Below are 19,955 nucleotides of genomic sequence, written 5' to 3'. Positions count from 1 at the left end.
ATGTCTCCATTCTCAGGCGGCGGAGGGTCTCTCCTGGAGGCTTTTGGTTGGCCTCTGTCAAGGTGGATCTCAGCATCCTGAGATTCCCGTAGGCATTTTGAATGCCTTGGCATTTTTTCTTGTCAAAATTGATGGAAGAACGACGGCTTGATATTTGTCCTTCCCACAGACGGTGCAAAACTGTTGACGAACTCGTCAACGATGTTGGGTTGGAAAACTCAAAGGTAAGTATGGAGATAGCTAGATAAGAACTTAGAATAGACTTAAGGAAAAATAAACACATATCAACAATGGAGTAAACATTCGTATATTGTTTAATAGCCTGAGTATACAATGAATTTTCCAACCCCTTTGCTTGAAGGGTGGAGGTCTATATATAGCCTGGCTCTAATGGCCTCTAATACATGATGGTCCCAGGGGACAAGAAGGTACTTGGGTACACTGTTAGGGTAGTAGTACAGGTGGTAGTGGTGTTGGAAGAGTGGTTGTCGACTCTGGTACATGTCAGGGGTCTGGGAAAGTACTCCTGCCTTAGTACAATATTATGCCTCCACTACTTGTAGAGTACGAACCTCATAGGCGTGCTAGGGGAGTACTTTCTATGAACCATTCTTGTACTGCCTCTACTTGTCTGGCGTGGACTTCGTGTCTGTACTCTAACTCCTCTTGGTATGTATGTGCATTCCATACTTGTATGAGCTCCTTGAGCCGCAGGTTCTTACTTTCGCAAGGTACCTTATTCCCAAGGACTTCAAGTGTTGAAATCCTTATATGTTATTCCAAGATGCTTGGCAATCAAGGACTTTGCGAGATGGTCCTATGAAAATGAGCTGAGAGGTGTCTCGTGAGGCCTTCGTCATGACACCCCCAGCACCCCTTGTGATGGGTGACTTCGCGACATCCCCAGCGCGATACCCTCAGGACACTCCTAGCGCGACACCCTCGACATGGGATTCTCACGAAGACCTCGGTGCCCCTTGTGATGGGTGGGCACACGAGGCACTAAAGCAGTCGAGGCAAGGCGAGGTGTGCCTCATTGTGCGAGGCACTGGTGCGAGGGACCATGGTGCGGCATGCCTTGCTGCACGAGATGCTGGCGCGAGGCAAGGTCGCGAGATGCAGGCATGAGCAAGGCGAGGTATGCCTCGCTATGCGAGGCACTGGTGCGTGGGATCGTGGTTCGGCGTGCCTTGCTGTGCGAGACTCTAGCGCGAGGCAAGGTCGCGAGATGTAGGCGCGTTCGAGGCATATGTCTTGGGTGCCCTCAACATCTCTCGGCGTCAAGGCAGGTAGGGCCTCACTATGCGAGGTTCCCTTTGCACAGAGGCAAGCGTACGTCTCAGGTGACTTTGACAACCCTTATGCATGCGAGTGTATCTCGACCCATGAGCATGTCAACCTTGCTATGCGAGGGCCTTGTGCACCCGTCCTCTTGCAACACTTACTTTGGCCCCTTAGCTTAGCAAGGCCAAACTTCATGGCTCATAATGTGATGTTTCCCTTGGGACAATCTCTCGTATTCATACACACCTAGCTCCATCACACGAGAAGCCCGAAAGCTAGCACACAGGGATTGGACCTCGCCATGCAAGGCCATTTGCCGAGGGAGATGTGTGCCGAGGGTCTTCATACTTTCACCGAGGGAAGATTTAAGGGAAATTATTCCATGTTCACAAGACCTATAGGCCCGAGCCCGATAGCGTGACTAAGTGACCTTTAGCCATGTATTCCAACCAGGGACCAGGGATTTTTTTCCTTGGTGGATTTTTGGCATCCACACGTAGGAGTGTGGAGTTCCAAGTGGGGGACTATATTTTTCTCTGAGTTTCAACGCTAAATGGAGTAAAATGATTTGGAAAGAAAGGAAAGTTGAGCCCTAGGTTTGTTGGAACTTTTGAGATCCTAGAGAGGATTGGGCAGGTAGCTTATAGATTGTCTATGCACTAGACCTAACATCGGTTATACAGTAGGAATAGTCAGTCGTTATCAATCCAATCCTAGATTGAGTTATTGGACAGCAGTAAAGAATATTCTCAAGTCTCTTAGACATACTAGAGATACTCAAGTCTCTTGGTTACATGAATCAAAGAGTTTTGGTTAATAACCTTTTATTTATTGGAGCTTGAAATTATTAGTCCATAGGTCCCCGGGGCGGCTATATCAACATTATTCAAGGTAAGAGTTGATACAATGGTCAAACTGTGAATGGGCTATTTGAGAGAATATTTATTCTTTGGGATAAATGTGCAATTATGTGATAATTGAAGTTGCACAATTTATTATTGCATTTGTGCAAATTTCGAAATTTTGTAGAAATAAAAAAATTGATTTTAATCAATTATTTTATTTAAGTGTGAAAGAATAAATATGGATAGTCAAAATTAGTTTTGATTATTATATTTATTTAATTAATAATAAGATGATAATGGAAATTCAAATTTTGAATTTTGAAATTTAAGTTGTTATATTTTCCTTTAAAACATGATACCTTATTTGAATTTCTAATTATTAATTAATTGAAATAAAAATGCATGAAAAAATTAAATCCCATTTTTCAAGGAAAGTGCTACACGCATAGGGTTTCTTGGACTGCCCTATGTGTGTACCACTATTGATGGTGACCAGTTATTAGTTTTTATTTTATTTAATTAATTAATAAAACATTTTGAAAAGGGTTTTAAAATGGAATATAAGACTTTGTCTTTAATAATAATAATAATTATTATTATTATTGTTATTATTATTATTATTATTATAATGTCTATATATATTCTATATGATAGAAAATAGAAGAACACAATTTTTACATCGAAGAGAAAAATTGATCATTTTTTCACACAAAAGATAAAATTTTCACTCTAGCCTATAATCAAGAGTCCCATGTGTTGAGAATACTTTTGATTCAAAAATATTGATTCTTGTTCTCTATGTGCCCACCCACATCTTGAGGTGTAGAGAACGTCTTGGAAGATTTAGGTGTGAGTACTCTAGTGAGGATTGGAAGATCGAAATATATACGAAAAGATTCAAAGATTCTTGATAGTCTACAAGAGGTAAATCATTTCGTAATTTTACATATACATATTATATTGATTAACATATTGCATATGAAAGGATCCTCATATAAAGTTGTTTATATGAAATTTTTTTGTTGTATACATGTAACGACCCAAAAATGCTAATAGGGTTTAGTGCCTTGATTAGCATGTCAAGAGGACATAATTGGATATATGAGTGTTTAATTGGTTAAATGTGTGACTATGTGACATGCATGATTTATATGATTATGTGAATATATTATATGCATGTTTATGAGTACTAGATATGCATGTGGGCTCTTTATTGTTTATAAGGGCGTATCTGTAATTTTTTACCCGTTAGGGCATAAATGCGATTATATGTGATAAATGGTTGAGACCACATTATTATGTGGATATATCTGCAGTACACGGCTCGAGGCGATCCTAGTGAGCGGATCAGCGAAATAGTCACAGTGATGTTTAATACCCGGCTCGGCGGAGCCTAGGGGTATTTTGGGAATTTAGAGAATATTTTAGGATTTATTGAAAAATGAATAAGTATTTGGTAATTATTTGGACATGAGGGGATTAAGACTTGAGGAATTAGCAGGAATCGGGAAAATGATCGTTTTACCCTTAGAAATCTTTAGAGGGCTGAGTTTTGTAGAGGGGCATTTATGTCTTTTGAGGTTAAATTTATCCTGAGACACTTTAGAGTTTACCATAAAGTATTAGGAACCATTATGTCTTCAGTTCTCTTTCACTCCCTCCATCTCATGTTTTCCCTCCCCTCTCTAGAACTAAAGGGAATTATGAAATTTGAAGGAGAAAAATTCGGGGAATCAAGCTGGGAGAAGCTAGGGAATTAAAGCTTCAGTTCTCTTTAGAGTTTACCATAAAGTATTAGGAACCATTATGTCTTCAGTTCTCTTTCACTCCCTCCGTGCTTGAAAAGGTCGGGGTGCCTCTGATTCTCCAAGCGCGCCGCGACCTAGGTGGGTGCAAGTCGCGGCCCGTGTCCTCCAGTAGGGAGGGCTGGGCCTCTGTCTAAGGGGCGGGTGCGGCCCTAAATAGAAAATAAGAGGTAGCCAAGGTTTTAGGCTCGGGGATTCAAACCTAAGTGCTCAGGACGAATTCTACTACCCGATTTAGTAGAATTCGAGGTCCATGTGGTTATTTAGATTAGAGATTGATAATTATCCATGGTTATTTGAGGATTGTGCTCAAGACCGCTCTTTGTTTATCGCTCGGGATTCGAGGTAAGAAAATTGTATCCATGTGGTTGTGAACGGGACTGAGTTTCCCTGTAATTGAAAGTATGTATTCCATGAATATATGGTTTTTATGCATTATGTGAAAGTACGGCCTAAGGGTGTCGGGGTTGATGATAAGTGTACTAAAAGCAACTCGGCCTAAGTGAGTCGGGATCAGCTAGATAAACAGAGGGCTCGGCCTGAGGGCGTCGACACCTGAACATTTGTATTACTGATTGAGATGTATGCTTGAGAATACATGTGTTAGCGTTGTTTAGCTTAATATTTGTACTCTTCTGAATAATTGAATTAATTGGATTAAAGTTGATTGAATGCTACTGCTGCTATATGTGTTTGATGTTTATGGTTTTCTTGCTGGGCCTTGGCTCACGAGTGCTACGTGGTGCAGGTAAAGGCAAAGGGAAAATGGACCAACCATGACTTGGAGAGCTCTTGGGGCGGAGTGACATCGTCAGCAGCTCGACCGCCACGACCGAGGGAAAGTTACAGGAATGGAGCCCTAAATTGTACTTTGTCGTTTGACTGACTTTTTTTGTATTATCTTTTGGGAGTTGTATTTACCACATAAACCCTGTTTTTGGGATCCCATGTAGCAAATATTTGTTTTAATGAAAATTAACCGTTCATGATCAAAATATTTTAACCCTAACCTGTTAGTTGACTTTAGAATCACATTTATGTTTAAACGACTTGATTAGCAAGTCTTGCACTATTTTAAAATACACAGTGTAACGGTCTTGGTAATGCATGACGTTACAATACAATACTACCATTACTGCAATTTCCGCTGCGCCTTAGGAACTGCTCCTAACACTGTTGGGAGTTCAACCATCCCTTAAGAATTCAAAGTACAACAAGGTATAAGCTTTCGCCTTTATTTTTTCTGAAGTTTTTCTTGTGTTCTTGAAATTGGGGGTTTATTGTTGAAATTCAAAAGTTTGATGGTGATGGACTCTTTCGATGTTAAACCAAGGTTAGGAACAAGTTCGCGATTGTTTTAAGTGTAATGCCCTACTACCCAGGGACCGTTATATTGTGTGTTTTAACCAGTGCTAAACTCGCTAAACGAGTCATTTGGCTATAATTGTGTAACTAAAGGTGATCAACGATTTAGGGTTAAAAATTTTGGTCAAAGATACAACGTTTCACTAAAACGTTTACTGTAAACATTGGGATCCCAAATACATTTTAAAGGTTAATTACAATAAAAGATTTACAACCAGCCGACCTAAGCGGGAAATAGGGTTTAACCCTAGTTCCTCTATAAACCCTCGGCCGTGGTGGTCGAGCAGCCGCATATATACACATCGTCATCGAAGCTCTCCAACTCAAGGATGGTCCAGCTTTCTTTTACCTTTACCTGTACCACGTTGCACCCTTGAGCCGAGGCTCAGCAAGAAAACTCAAACATGCTCATAAGCAGACAATAACATGTCACCAAATATCAATAAGCATGCCTAGCAGTAATAACCCTATTCTTGCATGCTGACAAGTACAAACCAATGATCATAGGGTCCTGTGCCTTGAGTAGATGACGGTTAAGTAAATCTGGGGTCCTGCGTCCTGAATGGATGACTATTAAGTCAATCTAGGGTCCTATGCCCTAAATAGATGACTAATAAGTCTCTTTGGGGTCCTGCACCCTGAATGGATGACATTTAAGTCAATATGGGGTCCTACACCCTGAATAGATGACTAATAAGGCTCTCTGAGGTCCTATGCCCTGAATAGATGACTAATAAGTCTCTTTGGGTCCTGCGCCCTAGGCCATGTGACGTTCCAGTCACCTGAGCCTTTTATGTAACGCCCTGGTTACCCCAGAACAGTTACGGTGAATGGTGAACCGGAAATTTGACCCGCTACCCGAGTCCTTTGGTTAAAAACGTGCTCTAAGTGTGATTAATAGGCTAAGGTGGAAAACCAATCAAAAGGAAAGGATATATTTCATTAAGTATATAAACTACTCATGAGCTAATCAAAACATTTACAAGTTGTTTATAGTACAAAATGGTCATTACTGTTTCAAATTTACAACCCTGCCGACCTAAGCAGCAAAAATAGGGTAAACCCCCTAGTTCCTCTGAGAACGCCTTAGCCGTGGTGGTCAAGCGGCCGCATATGTACACATCACCACCTAAGCTCTCCACTCAAGGCTGGGTGAGCTTTTCTTTCCCTTTACCTGCACCACATAGCACCCATGAGCCAAGGCCCTGCAAGAAAACACAATATAGCCTGATATAATATCAACAATGATCATAATAATCATTCAGGACTTTCAGTCCAAAACAGATAGGTGACAGTCGCAAAAGTCACTAAAGTGGGTACAGCTCCCTTTAGTCATGTGACGATAGGGTCACCAGGGCTTAATAGATAAGTGAACCTTTCACTAGCTTAAACAGGATAGGTGCATGGTGATTGGTCACCAACATAACCTTCCTCATGATTCTAGAGTCATAACTATGGAACTCTGTTCCCTAGCCATGTGACAAGCAGTCACCTAAGCCTTTGGCCCTGGCTCTCAGTAACTAGTCTTAGACTAGCCAAGCGCTTATAAGTTTCTTCGACCTTAGGGTCGGTCCATCATTAATGCCTTAGAGCCATTCAATGCTGGTATCGATTAGATCTAATCTTCATTTGGCCCTGCGTTCAGGACACTTATGCCGTTTCTGACTCTTCGGTCAGTATCCCTGACTAGTCAGTACCATATACAAGTAAACAATATTTGCTAGCATTTAATATGCAATCAATGTCCACATTTATCAATCAACATGCCTCAACAACAATCATGCATGTCACATACATAGGGTGCAGTTTTCTTACCTCAGATTCGAGTGAGAATGAATAAAAGAATGACCCTTGAGAACGATCTGACTTTCAGTCCCTTAGCGGTCACCTAGTCATAACCAAATATGGGACACCATTAATAAAATGATCAACATAGGTTTCTAAACCAATATCTAGCCTCCGGGACATCAATCCAAACTAATCCAAGTAGTAGGAACAATCCCGAGGCCTAAAACTATGTTCCCGGGGTCAAAACACACAAACAAGCTCAACCCTGCCCAAGGGCTGCGGCCCTGACACCTTGGGCCGCGGCCCCCAGCCACACTAAGAGCAAGGGCTACGGTGCCCAACACCAAGGGCTGCGGCGCCCAGCAAAGGCAAAATCCTCCCACCTGCTTCATCGAGCTAGGACCGCGGCGCCCAAGAACAGGGCTGCGGCCCCCAACCTAGAGCCATCCCCAAACACGATTTTCATCATCCCAAACCCTCCAAAAACATGCCTAAACATTCCAAAATCATCAAATCAAAGTTCCCAATATTCCCAATGGTCCAAAACCATCAAAACCCAAGGCTAAAATGAACCAAAAACTCAACGATTCACAAAATCCAATTCAAAGCTTAGAAACTCTAAAAACTCAAAACTTAAACTTCGATTACCTTCGATTGGGTTGTTTTTCGTCAAATCCTTCGGTCAAGAAGCTTCTAATCTTTCCTAGGATCGCTATGCCTCGATCCTCGCTTGATTCCGACTCCTAGAACTCGAGATTTCTTCGAATACGCTTCGAACGGTAAAAATGAACTATGGGAAGAGAATGAGAGGTTTTCTAACGTACGTTCTATCTGACAAGCTACTTCAAGCTTAAGTAACCTCAAATAAAACCTAGTGCTCGGGGTCCCCAAAACACTCCCGGGGACATTATAGTCAAAACTTCCAGAATTTCATCATGATCTCAATAACTCCCAATTTATCATCAAATAACCTTCTTATTACCCAATAATTGACCCTGTTATGACAAAACCGCTAATCCATTATATAGGATCGTCTCATGCCGAATAGCTCGAATATATCTCCATAATAATGGAATCTCTTTCACAAATCACAATATGCACCCAAATATACAAATATACCCTTAACGGGCCAAATTATCAAAACACCCTAATATTCAAATGCGGACCCACATGCATGCATATAACATCATATTGTAATATAATTCACATGAACATGCATATTATCATTTAATGGCATAATTAAGCAAGTATGGCCCTCCCGGCCTACTAATCCCGCCATTAAACCACATCGGAGAATTCGGGGCATTACATTTTAGCTCTGGGTCTGAGTAACTAGCCTTAGACAAGCCAAGTGCTTTAGTTTTCTTCGACCAATAGGTCGGTCAATCATTTAATGCTCTTGTTCATTAGATCTAATCATTTCGGCCTGCGTTCAATACGCTAATGTCGCTCTTGACTCATAAGTCAATTCCATACGACCGGCGCTCAGTACTATTGTCAATCATGACTAATAACTCAGAGCTTCACAATCCGTGTTAAACGCCATTATCATTTCTTAACAAATATGTCAGCGCTTCCTCAATGAGGTAATGCAAACAGGCATATATTATATGTCAAATATCTAGAAATAAAGCATTCAACATGCTTAATCAATAGTCACAAGCATAATCATAATCATAATCATGCCCAATTACAGAGACTCAAGCTCTGATTAATTCCATATTCAACATTGATGCCATTCCATAACCACATGTATCACATGCATCACATACTAGGTGCAATTTACTTACCTTTGGTCCAAGCACAGGTTACCAATAAATGACCCTCAAGCACGATCCTATTTCCAAGCTCCTAACGATCACCTAGTCACAACCATAATATAGAATCCCATAAAAAACGAGTAAATAAATACTTCCGGACCTAGTCCTAGCCTCTGGGACATCAAATCCTACCAAATCGGGTAGTAGGATCGATCCCGAGCCTTTAAAGTTAAGTTCCCATGACTAAAAACCAAATCTGGGAAAAACTACCCTTAAGCGCCGCGGCCCCCCAACCCTAAGTTGTGGCCTGCCTCCAAACAAATGTCAAGCCTCTTCTCTGTCCGTGCCTCACGCTGTGGCGCACCTACCTTGCGTTGTGACCCTAATTATCCATCAGCGAGCCTCCTCTTTCTTCAAGCCTGGGCCACAGCGCCCAAGAACAAGGCCGCAGCCCAACCATGAACCCAGCCAAAACCTTCGTTTTCTACATTTACAAACCTTCCAAAACCCATCCAAACATCTCAATGATCCAAAACCATCAAAACCCAAATCTCTAACCATCCAAAACCTCATCAGAACATAAAATTCAATTCAAGCTTAAAAACTCGAAAACTTAATACTTAAAACTCGAATTACCTCCAATTGATTCGTTTCCCAGCTAAATCCTCCGGCTAATAAGCTTCTAATCTTTTCTAGAATCGCTATGCCTCAATCCTTGCCTGAATCTGAGTCTTAAAACCCGAGTTTCCTTCAAAAATGCGAACGGTGTCAAAACGGGAACAAGAGAGAGAGAGAAAGAGAACGTTCTGAACGTTCTTTTATTTCTGACAGGTTACTTCAAGCTTAAGTAACCTCAAGCAAATCCTAATGATCGGGGTCCCAAAAACGCCCCTGGGGTAAAATAGTCAAAATTCCCATAATTCCCTTCTGATCTCACTAACTCCCAATATATCATCAAATAATCATTCTCATTACCCAATATCCTAGTAATGTGCTAAATACCAAATACACCCCTTGACTCACTCTGAGTCAAGTATGGGTCCCATTGTGACTTTCCCACTAGCTTGATTCCTAGGATCGTCTCGTGCCGAGTAACCCACACATATCCACATAATAATGTGGTCTTGCACACATATATATCACATATATGCCAAATATACCCAAAACGACCAAATTATGAAAATTGCCCAATTAAACATAAATGGGCCCACATGCATATTAAGTCATATTATAATATAACTCACATAATCACATATTGATACATACATATATATATTATATAATCACATAATTCTATAATTTTCCATTCTGGAGCCCTAATTAAGGCCCTTAGCCTTATTAGGAAATTTGGGACATTACATTAAGTATGAATTTGTGCTCAATTTCTGTGAATTAAGCTTGAACACTCAAATTTGAGGAAAATTTGGGTTTAGAACCCTAAGTTGGCAATTGGTGGTATTAATGTGTAATTGATGTTTAAATGGTACCCAAAAACGGCTCCTGATGACGTGGAAGGATTGACCTACATTTGGCAGGCACATGTAAATTTTAAGTGAATTAATCCTGTTCGATCATCGACCAAAGAGTTATTGATTTATCAAGCCTCACGCTTAGGTGCGACCAGTCTGGTCACATACTTTCATTTACTTCCTTTTGGATATGCAATCTTGTGATATTTGCATTAATTATATTTTCTTTTATTACAATGATACACAAGTTTTAATTGTAATTAAGGTCCATCGGCCCATGCAACCTTCTTGAGCCTATAAATAAGACACAAAGGGCTCAATGCGGGGGGGAGGGGAGGATTTTTTTTGAACCTTTGATCTTTGTATCCCGAGAGAAGAATATAGTGTGATTTTCACCAAAATTGTAATCTTCCCAAGTCTTGTGAAACTCGTGAACCCTAGTTCATTGATCACAGTGTTGGGATTCAATATCAATAAGAACACTAAGTGACGTAGGTTATTAACATCCGATTGGGACCGAACCACTATAAATCGTTTTGTGTCAATTGCTTTCCATTTGATTTTGCTTCTTGTTTTCTTCTCATTTTTTATCGTTTATCTGACTCTGTGTCGTTGACCAGTTTGAGGCTAAACATTTTGGTGCTTTCATTGAGAGCTGAACTCAAGACTTCAAGAAGGTAAAATGGCTAAGACATCCAAGAACACGGGGCAGACTGCAGGTGCTGCATCCACCTAGCCTCCTCCACCAAATGTGGCTGAAGATGAGCCACAATTGGACTTTGAAGAGGAAGAAATGGATTCTGAAACCATGAGGACAAAATTGAGTGTGTTGCAAGAAGAGTTGGCCAATCTGAGGGCCAATCAAGAGAATGCGGCTGAGATGTTGGCATTGCAACAGAGATCGAACACCAACGCCAAGAACTGAATGAGCGGTAGGCAGATATGGACCGCCGGCAGAGAGATGCCACTACCGCCCTAGAAGCAGCCATTCAGTTGGTCCGGGGGCAAGCTGCACCAGCTTCTCAACTGGATCATCCACCAAGCGCACCACCACAACGGGCCCCAAACCTCTATCCTCCGCTTCAGCCGGCGAGCCCTCAAAGGCTGGAGCAACCACCTGTTGCTCAACATGATATCCTAATTCAGGATCCTGAACAACAACCACCTTCTTGCGCTGGTCAAGATAATCCCTAGCGTCAAAGGAAGAATAGGGCCGGGCAGCCTCCCTGAAGCCCTAGATGCCCGATGGCTGATGAGCAAAATCCACCGAGCAGGGGGCAACATCCTTCTGCTAACAGAAGGTACGTCGAGTCAGGCTCTACGGTCAGGGGACCCCCATGGCATGATAATGCACGGGGACCTACCTACCAATGCAGGCCTCCTCCTAACGCTAGGGAGGTGCCAGCTGGAGGTGGGAACAACGCGACCAGCCAGTCGCGTCATATTCGGTCGCAGTTCAGGGACGACCATGACTATAATGAAGCTAACTCTGGCAGAAGGAATGCTGGTCGAGGGCGAGAAGAAAAAGTTGGAGAAAGGAACCCCCCACCAAGAAAAAATAGGCCTACGAGCCAGAATGCTGGGGGGCAGTCTAGGCAGCCTAACGTCTTTGATCGGTTGGGCACTAGCGAGCAAAGAAGCAGAGATGATGACCTAAGGGATGTGCTCAACGATAGGCATGAATGACACGATGAGTACGCTCCTCCGACACAAGCCGCCTCAGCGGTCCCAGACGCCGTATAGGCCCAGATCAATGCATTAAACCAGGCTGTCCAACAGCTGGTAGGGAGCCGGACATCCCACATCGAGTATGATCGGAGAAGAGGCACTCCGTTCATACAAAGAATAGTTGTGGCGGAAACCCCTAGCAAATTCAAGATGACAGTATTGCCAAACTTCGATGGGTACGGGGACCCAGTATCTCACGTGAATAAGTTTGAAATACAAATGGACATCCAAAAGGTGTCAGATGACGCTCATCGTAGAATCTTTTTGGCCACCCTATCTGATACTGCTCAGAAGTGGTTTTTTAAATTCCCTACTGCTAGCATAGCATCATGGGAAATGTTCGTGAGGGAATTCTACGGGAAATTCTACGCTGGTCGTGTGCACCCAACTGAAGCCAACTAGCTGGTCGAGATACGTCAGAAGGAGGGAGAATCCTTAAAGGAATATGTCTAGCATTTCATGCGAGCAGCTGCTAGGGCTAAAACGATTGGGGTGAAGAGCTTAAGAAAGAATGGGGTGAAGAGTACCCAGGAGTTTCTTGATCGAGCAGATCGATACATTAAGCTTGAAGATGCGATTGTAAATGAGGGGAAATCACCTACAAAAGACAAGGGACCAAAAGAAGATCCTGCCAAAGCCGCCAATGGGTCAGATAAACCCAATGGCAACAGTAAAGGCAACGGGAATGGTAAAAACAGTGGAAAAAGGGCAAACGATAAACCATTGACGTCCAAAAATAAGCACCCTAAAGGCAACAGGTACGAGCCAAGGTTCACCAACTACACAACCATTGTCGAGAGCAGAGCAGAGGTGTACCAAGCGACCAGCTCCAATGTCCCTTACAAGCGACCAACGCTAATAAGGAAGGACATCTCCAAGAGAGATACAACGAAGTTTTGTCATTTCCACAATGACTACGGTCATGACACTAATGCGTGTAACCAGCTGAAAGACGAGATTGAGTTCCTTATCAGACAGGGACACCTGAGGAGATACGTACGAGCCACTGGAGGTTCTCAGCGAGAGGCTCAAGGAGGCAACGAGCAGGCGCCTGTACGCCAACGCTCTCCACCTTTAAATCCAGCTCCTATGGCAGGTACGTTGCTAACCATCTGTGGCGGCCCACACCTTGCAGAAGATAGTGGGAAGGCGAGAGAGCGATACGCTCGGACCTTACACCACGACCAGGACATCGAGATGCTAAATGTGGAGGAGCGAACTCCCAAGAAGGCTCGAACAGAGGAAGAACTAATTACTTTCTCTGAGATTGATGCTCAGCATGTCCGATTTCCTCACTCAGACCCCCTGGTCATGGACGTCCAGATAGCCAACATGATGTCAAGAGGGTGTTAGTTGACACAGGGAGCTCAGTAAATATCTTATACAAGTCTTCACTAGAGAGAATGAAGTTATTCGTGAAGGACCTAGAGCCATTCAAGCAAACCATTTATGGTTTTTCTGGTGAAGGGGTCACGCCAACAAGATCGATTAAGCTTTCGGTTACAACAGGAACTGCGCCCGCGAACATGACATTACTGTAATGCCCCAAATTTCCTAATAAGGTTTAGGACCTTAATTAGGAGGCTGGGAGGGCCATAATTGATTTATTGTGTTATTAAATGATAATATGCATGTTTAGGTGTATTAAATATGCATGTGAACCCATTTCTGAGTAATTGGGTGATTTTCATATTTTGGCCATTTCGGGCATATTTGGCATATATGTGATATGTGTGTGGTGCTTTATTATTATTTGGTTATGCCAAGGTTACCCAACACGAGACGATCCTAAGAAGTAAGCTAGTGGGAAAGTCACAACAAGATTTATTCTTGACTCGAAGTGAGTCAAGCGGTATTTAGAGCATTACCAGTTTATTGGGTAATGGGAATCAATATTTGCTGATAAATTGAGAGTTAGTAAGATCAAGGGGAAATTCTAGAGATTTTGACTATTTTGTCCCCGGGGGTGTTTTCGGGACCTCGAGCGTTAGGATTTGTTTGAGGCTACTTAAGCTTGAAGTAACCTTTAAAAGAATAAAGGAATGTTATGTACGTACTCTCTCCCTCTAAGTTCCCTTTTCGTCTCCCGATCACATTTTTGAAGGTAACTTAAGTTCTAGGACTCGGATTCAAGTGAGGATCAAGGTGTAGCAATCCTAGGGAAGATTATAAGCTTATTAGCTGGAGGATTTAGTTGGAAACAACTCAATTGGAGGTAATTCAAGTTTTAAGTTTTAAGTTTTTAAGCTTGAATTGGACTTTGTGTTTTGATGAGTTTTTGATTGGATTGAAGCTTGGGTTTTATGGGTTTTGGATCATGGGGATGTTTGGGAACTTTGAGTTTTGGATTTGGAAGTGTTTAGGTATGTTTTTAGAAGGTTTGGAATGAATAAAATCGAGGTTATGGCTTGTTTCTGGGTGGGGGCCGCGGCCCTGTTCTTGGGCGCTGCGGCCCAAGCTTGAAGAAGCAGCTGGTGGAGTTTGGCCTGTGCTGGGCACCGCGGCACTGGTTAGTGAGCGCCGTGGGCCTTTCTCCTAGTGTGGCTAGGGACCGCGGCTCAAGGTGCTAGGGCCGCGACTCAGGCAAGGTTTTGAGGCCATTTGAGTGTTTTGATCTCGGGAACTTGGTTTTAGGCCTTGGGATCATTCCTACTACTCGAATTAGTGGGGTTTGATGTCTTGGAGGCTATGTCTTGGTTCCGGGACTGGTTTTAGAACTCAATCAATGGGAGATAATTACTCCAAGATCCCCCAAAGTCCAACACACAGGCTCGTAACATATCCTCCAATATCTTAATCGTCCTCTCAGACTGCCCATCTGTCTGAGGATGATAAGCGGTATTGAACCGTAGCTATGTGCCCATTGCCTTCTGCAGGCTCTCCCAAAACTTGGAGGTGAAGGTGGGGTCTCTATCGGATACTATCAACCTCGGAGCCCCATGAAGTCGAACAATTTCCTTCACATAAAGCTCAGCATACTGCTCCACAATATAAGTTGTTCTCACAGGTAAAAAGTGGGCGGACTTAGTATACCTGTCTACAATCACCCACACCGAATCATGCTGACCCACGGTCTTCGGCAACCCAACCACAAAGTCCATGGTGATATCCTCCCATTTCCACTTGGGAATCCCTAGAGGCTGCAATAACCCTACTGGCCTCTGATGTTCAGCCTTGATCTGCTGACAAGTTAAGCACCTAGCCACATAGTCCACCACATCCCTCTTCATGCCTAACCACCAATACAAAACCTTCAAGTCTTGGTACATCTTCATAGTACCTGGGTGTAGGGAATAGGGAGTGGTATGAGACTCATCTAGAATCTCCCGTCGAATATCTGGATCAATCGGAACACAAATCCGTCCCTTGTACTTCAATAAGCCCATCTCTGAGATAGAGAAGTCCTTAATCGTTCCAGCTAGGACATTCTCCCTACGTTCAACTAATTGGGGATCCTTTCCCTGCGCCTCCTTAATCCTTTCAAGGAGCGTGGACTGGAGAGTAATGTTGGCTAACCTACCAACCACTAACTCTATACCTGCTCTGGCCATCTCCTCGGCTAATCTATCTGATACCTGCCTCGAACTATACAACTGACCTGGGCCCTTCCGGCTCAATGCATCAGCCACTACATTAGCCTTCCCAGGATGGTATTAAATGTCACAATCGTAATCCTTTACCAACTCTAGCCACCGCCTTTGGCGCATATTCATATCTTTCTGGGTAAAGAAATACTTTAAACTTTTGTGATCTGTATATATCTCGCACCTTTCGCCATACAGGTAATGTCTCCAAACCTTAAGTGTGAATACCACTGCAGCCAACTCCAGATCATGTGTGGGATATCTCTGCTCGTACTCCTTTAACTGCCTTGATGCATAAGCTATTTCCTTCCCAGCTTGCATCAACACACATCCCAAACCCTGTATAGAAGCGTCACAATAAACCATGAACTTCTCATTGTCTGTCGGCAGGCTCAACACTGGTGCAGTAATCAATCGCCGCTTTAACTCCTTGAAACTGTTCTCACACCGATCTGTCCACACATATTTGGTCTTCTTTCTTGTCAACTCTGTTAATGGAGTAGCAATTCTGGAAAACCCCTCTACAAATTGTCGGTAGTACCCCGCCAATCCAAGAAAACTTCTGACTTCAGGAACATTGCTCGGTCTAGGCCAATCTCTCACTGCCTCTATCTTACTTGGGTCAACTAGTATCCCCTCCTTACTAACAATATGGTCTAGAAATGTAACTTGCGGTAACTAGAACTCGCACTTGCTAAACTTATCATATAACTTATGCTCTCTCAATCGCTGTAACACCAGACGCAGATGATGCTCATGCTCTGTCTCTGACTGGGAGTATACTAGTATATCATCAATAAATACAATCACGAACTTATCTAGATAGTCCTTGAAAATTATATTCATCATATCCATGAAAGCTGCTGGGGCATTGGTTAATCCAAAGGACATAACCAGAAATTCATAGTGCCCATACCTGGTCCGAAAAGCAGTCTTTAGTATGTCTTCCTCCTTAATCCTCAACTGATGATAGCCTGACCGGAGATCAATCTTTGAAAACACCATACTCCCCTGTAGCTGATCAAATAAATCATCAATCCTAGGCAGTGGATACTTATTCTTAATGGTCAGCTTATTCAACTCCCTGTAATCAATGCACATCCTAAGCGACCCATCCTTCTTCTTAACAAATAGCACTGGAGCACCCCATGGTGAGAAACTCGGTCTAATGAACCCCAAATCAAATAGCTCCTGTAACTGAATCTTCAACTCTTTTAACTCTGTCGGAGCCATTCTATAGGGTGCCCTGGAAACTGGCTCCACCCCCGGTGCCAACTTTATGACGAACTCAATCTCTCGCTGTGGTGGCAATCCTGGCAAGTCTGTTGGGATCAAGTCTGGAAACTCACATACCAATCTGGTTTCATTCGGTCACACTGTCAGCACCTTAAAGGTATCTATGACACTCGCTAGGAATCCTATGCAACCTTCCTGCATCAAGTCTCTAGCCTTCAGTGTCGAAATCATAGGCACTCGCGGTCCATTCACCATCCCCACGAACACAAAAGGTACCTCACCTTCCGGTTCAAAAGTCACCATACGCCGCTTGCAATCAATTGTTACTCCATACCTCATTAACCAATCCATCCCTAATATCATATCAAAATCATCCATGTCTAACTCAACCAGATCAACAAACAATTCTCTACCATCTTTCTCTACTGGTAATGCTCTAACCCACCTCCTAGAGACTACCAGTTCTCCTGTTGGCAAAAAAGTCTGAAAACCCCTAGCATACACAATACTAGGTCTACAAAGTTGGTCTATCACCCTAGCAGATACAAATGAATGGGTAGCCCCTGAATCAATCAATGCAGTATACAAAGAACCAGCGCTAGAGATCTGACCTGTCAAAACTGAGGGACTAGTCTTCGCCTCAGTCTGAGTCAAAGCGAATACCCTAGCGGGAGCGAGACTGTCTCCCTGCTTTGGCTCTTCCTTCTTAGCTTGTGGGCAGTCCTTCCTCAGATGGTTGGCACTCCCACAGATAAAACATGCCCTAATCCGACACTCACCCTGATGTCGTCGCCTGCATCGAGGACTCACTGGAAAACTCCTCCAGTTGTCACTGCCGCCCTGACGGCCACCAACAGAACCTCATACCCTCCTATCAGAACTAGGAGGAACAAATGAATCTGGAACCCTTCTTTTCTTCTCGTTGGGGCCACTGCCCCAACTAGACCCAACAAAAGGAGGCACCATCCTCCTGGCATCGCGCCTAACAGCGCTATCCTTCCATATCTGATCCTCAGCCCTCTCTGCAGTAAGGGCCTTATCCACTGCTTGAGCATAAGTAGTAGTTTCTGGAATCAACTTAATATTCACATCACGGGCGATTATCACATTCAACCCTCGTATAAATCTATCTCTCCTGGCCGTATCCGTTGGCACTAAGTCTGGCGCAAACTTCGTCAGTCTGTCAAATCTCAGGGCATACTCAGTAACTGATAACCGATTCTGGGTCAGGTTGATAAATTCATCAACCTTCGCAGCTCGAACTGCTATGTTGTAGTATTTCTCATTAAAGATACTCTTAAATCCTTCCCATGTCATGACTGCAACATTCCTCCGCTGACTCACTACATCCCACCAGATGCGGGCATCCTCCCTAAGCATGTAGCTAGCACAAGCTACCCTTTCATTTCCTTCGACCCTCATAAAGTCTAAGATCAAGGAAATCATATTCATCCACTGCTCTGCCCGCAGTGGGTCTGATCCACCCTCAAAGGTAGGAAGTTGTTGCTTCCTAAATCTTTCGTACAAGGGTTCCCACCTGTTCTCAGTCACAGGCTGAATCGACACTGGCGCCACATTCTGCTGTATTGGTAACCCGGTAACCTATGGAGGGGCTTGTTGCCTCATCTGACGGAGTTCTTCCTCTGTTCTCTACAATCTAGCCTCCATTTCGACAAATATATGTTGCCAGTTATGTGGGGCAGGTGGAGGATCCTGACCCTGATTGTCATCCTCGGCCCGACTGCCGCGGAGTCTAGATGATTGCCGAGGCATTACAACTATATGCCTGCAATCAGTGACACCGCTCATCAGGCATGATAACAAGATCCAATTCCACCTCTCAATCTCAACAACAAACCAAAATCAACAACCCAGATAACATACAAATAGCATATAGCACACAACGGGCCTTGCCCTGACATCATGCATATGTTATTTCACTCATCATGCTCTCTATAAACTAAGCACCCAAACAAGGCATTCAAACACATATTCAAATACATTAATCAACCATACCAATCAACCCTGAGTCGAGCTTTTCAATGGCAGCGTGCGTACATGTTCGGTCAATCTCCAGAACCAATAAACCTTGGCTCGCTCTGATACCAAGTTGTAACGCCCTACTACCTTAGAGCCGTTACTAAGTGTGTTTAAAATGTGCAATTAACTCGCTTGACGAGGTTTTAGTAATGAAAGTGTGATTAAACAGAAAGTCAAGGCTGTAATCTTTAAAAGTACTCTATCTCATTAAAAGTTCCAAAAGTTTAACATTCGAGATCCCAAAGTGAGGTTTGCAAAATATGTACAATTCAAAATAGATTTATAAATGACTAATTATCAAAAACATAGTTTAATACAGCCATTTCTCAAAATGCCCCCAACCAAAGCAGTCGGGCAAGCCAAACATGTACGCGCCACCCCCACACTCTCTGTACTCATGGCTGGTTGACTTTCTCTTTGCCCTTACCTGCAACACAGAGCACCCGTGAGCCGAAGCCCAGCAAGAAAACTCATACAGCACATAACATATGCATATCATACAATCACTATAGCAGATAACCCATATCTAATCAGACAGTCCATAAGATTTAAACACATATACGGCCATGCCGTCCCAAAAGCGTTACCAAAGCCTGGGATCTCGGTCTACACCGTAAGGATATCCCATGTATCCATTGGGGTCTCACCCTAACCATAAGCACTCCACGTGCTATGTGATATTTCCAGCCCCACTGCCATTCTCGGCCTTCACCGTTCTCGGCTCCTTTGCCGTTCACGCTACTATATCCACACACATAGCATACTTAAACTGAATTCAGGCATATAATAACTCAAACAAAACTACATCCTAACAATAATGTAATCTAGGGCCGTGCCCTGCAACAATGCTATGGGTCCATGCCCTGATCCACGGATGTTACAGTTTTCTTACCTGTATCCCGAGCTTCACAATGCACCAAAGCCTCGAGCATGGTCCTCTATCCCGAGCCTCTCCAAAGACCTAGTCACAACACATATAAAACATCCTTTAATACTAACCAATCCAAAACCACTTCCCGGGACCAATCCCACACTCTCGGAATCCCCAAAT

The sequence above is a fragment of the Humulus lupulus genome, chromosome 5, assembly GCF_963169125.1.
Source record: "Humulus lupulus chromosome 5, drHumLupu1.1, whole genome shotgun sequence".
NCBI lineage: Eukaryota > Viridiplantae > Streptophyta > Magnoliopsida > Rosales > Cannabaceae > Humulus > Humulus lupulus.
The sequence above is the reverse complement of the archived record's forward strand: the minus strand, read 5'-3'. Positions refer to the sequence as shown.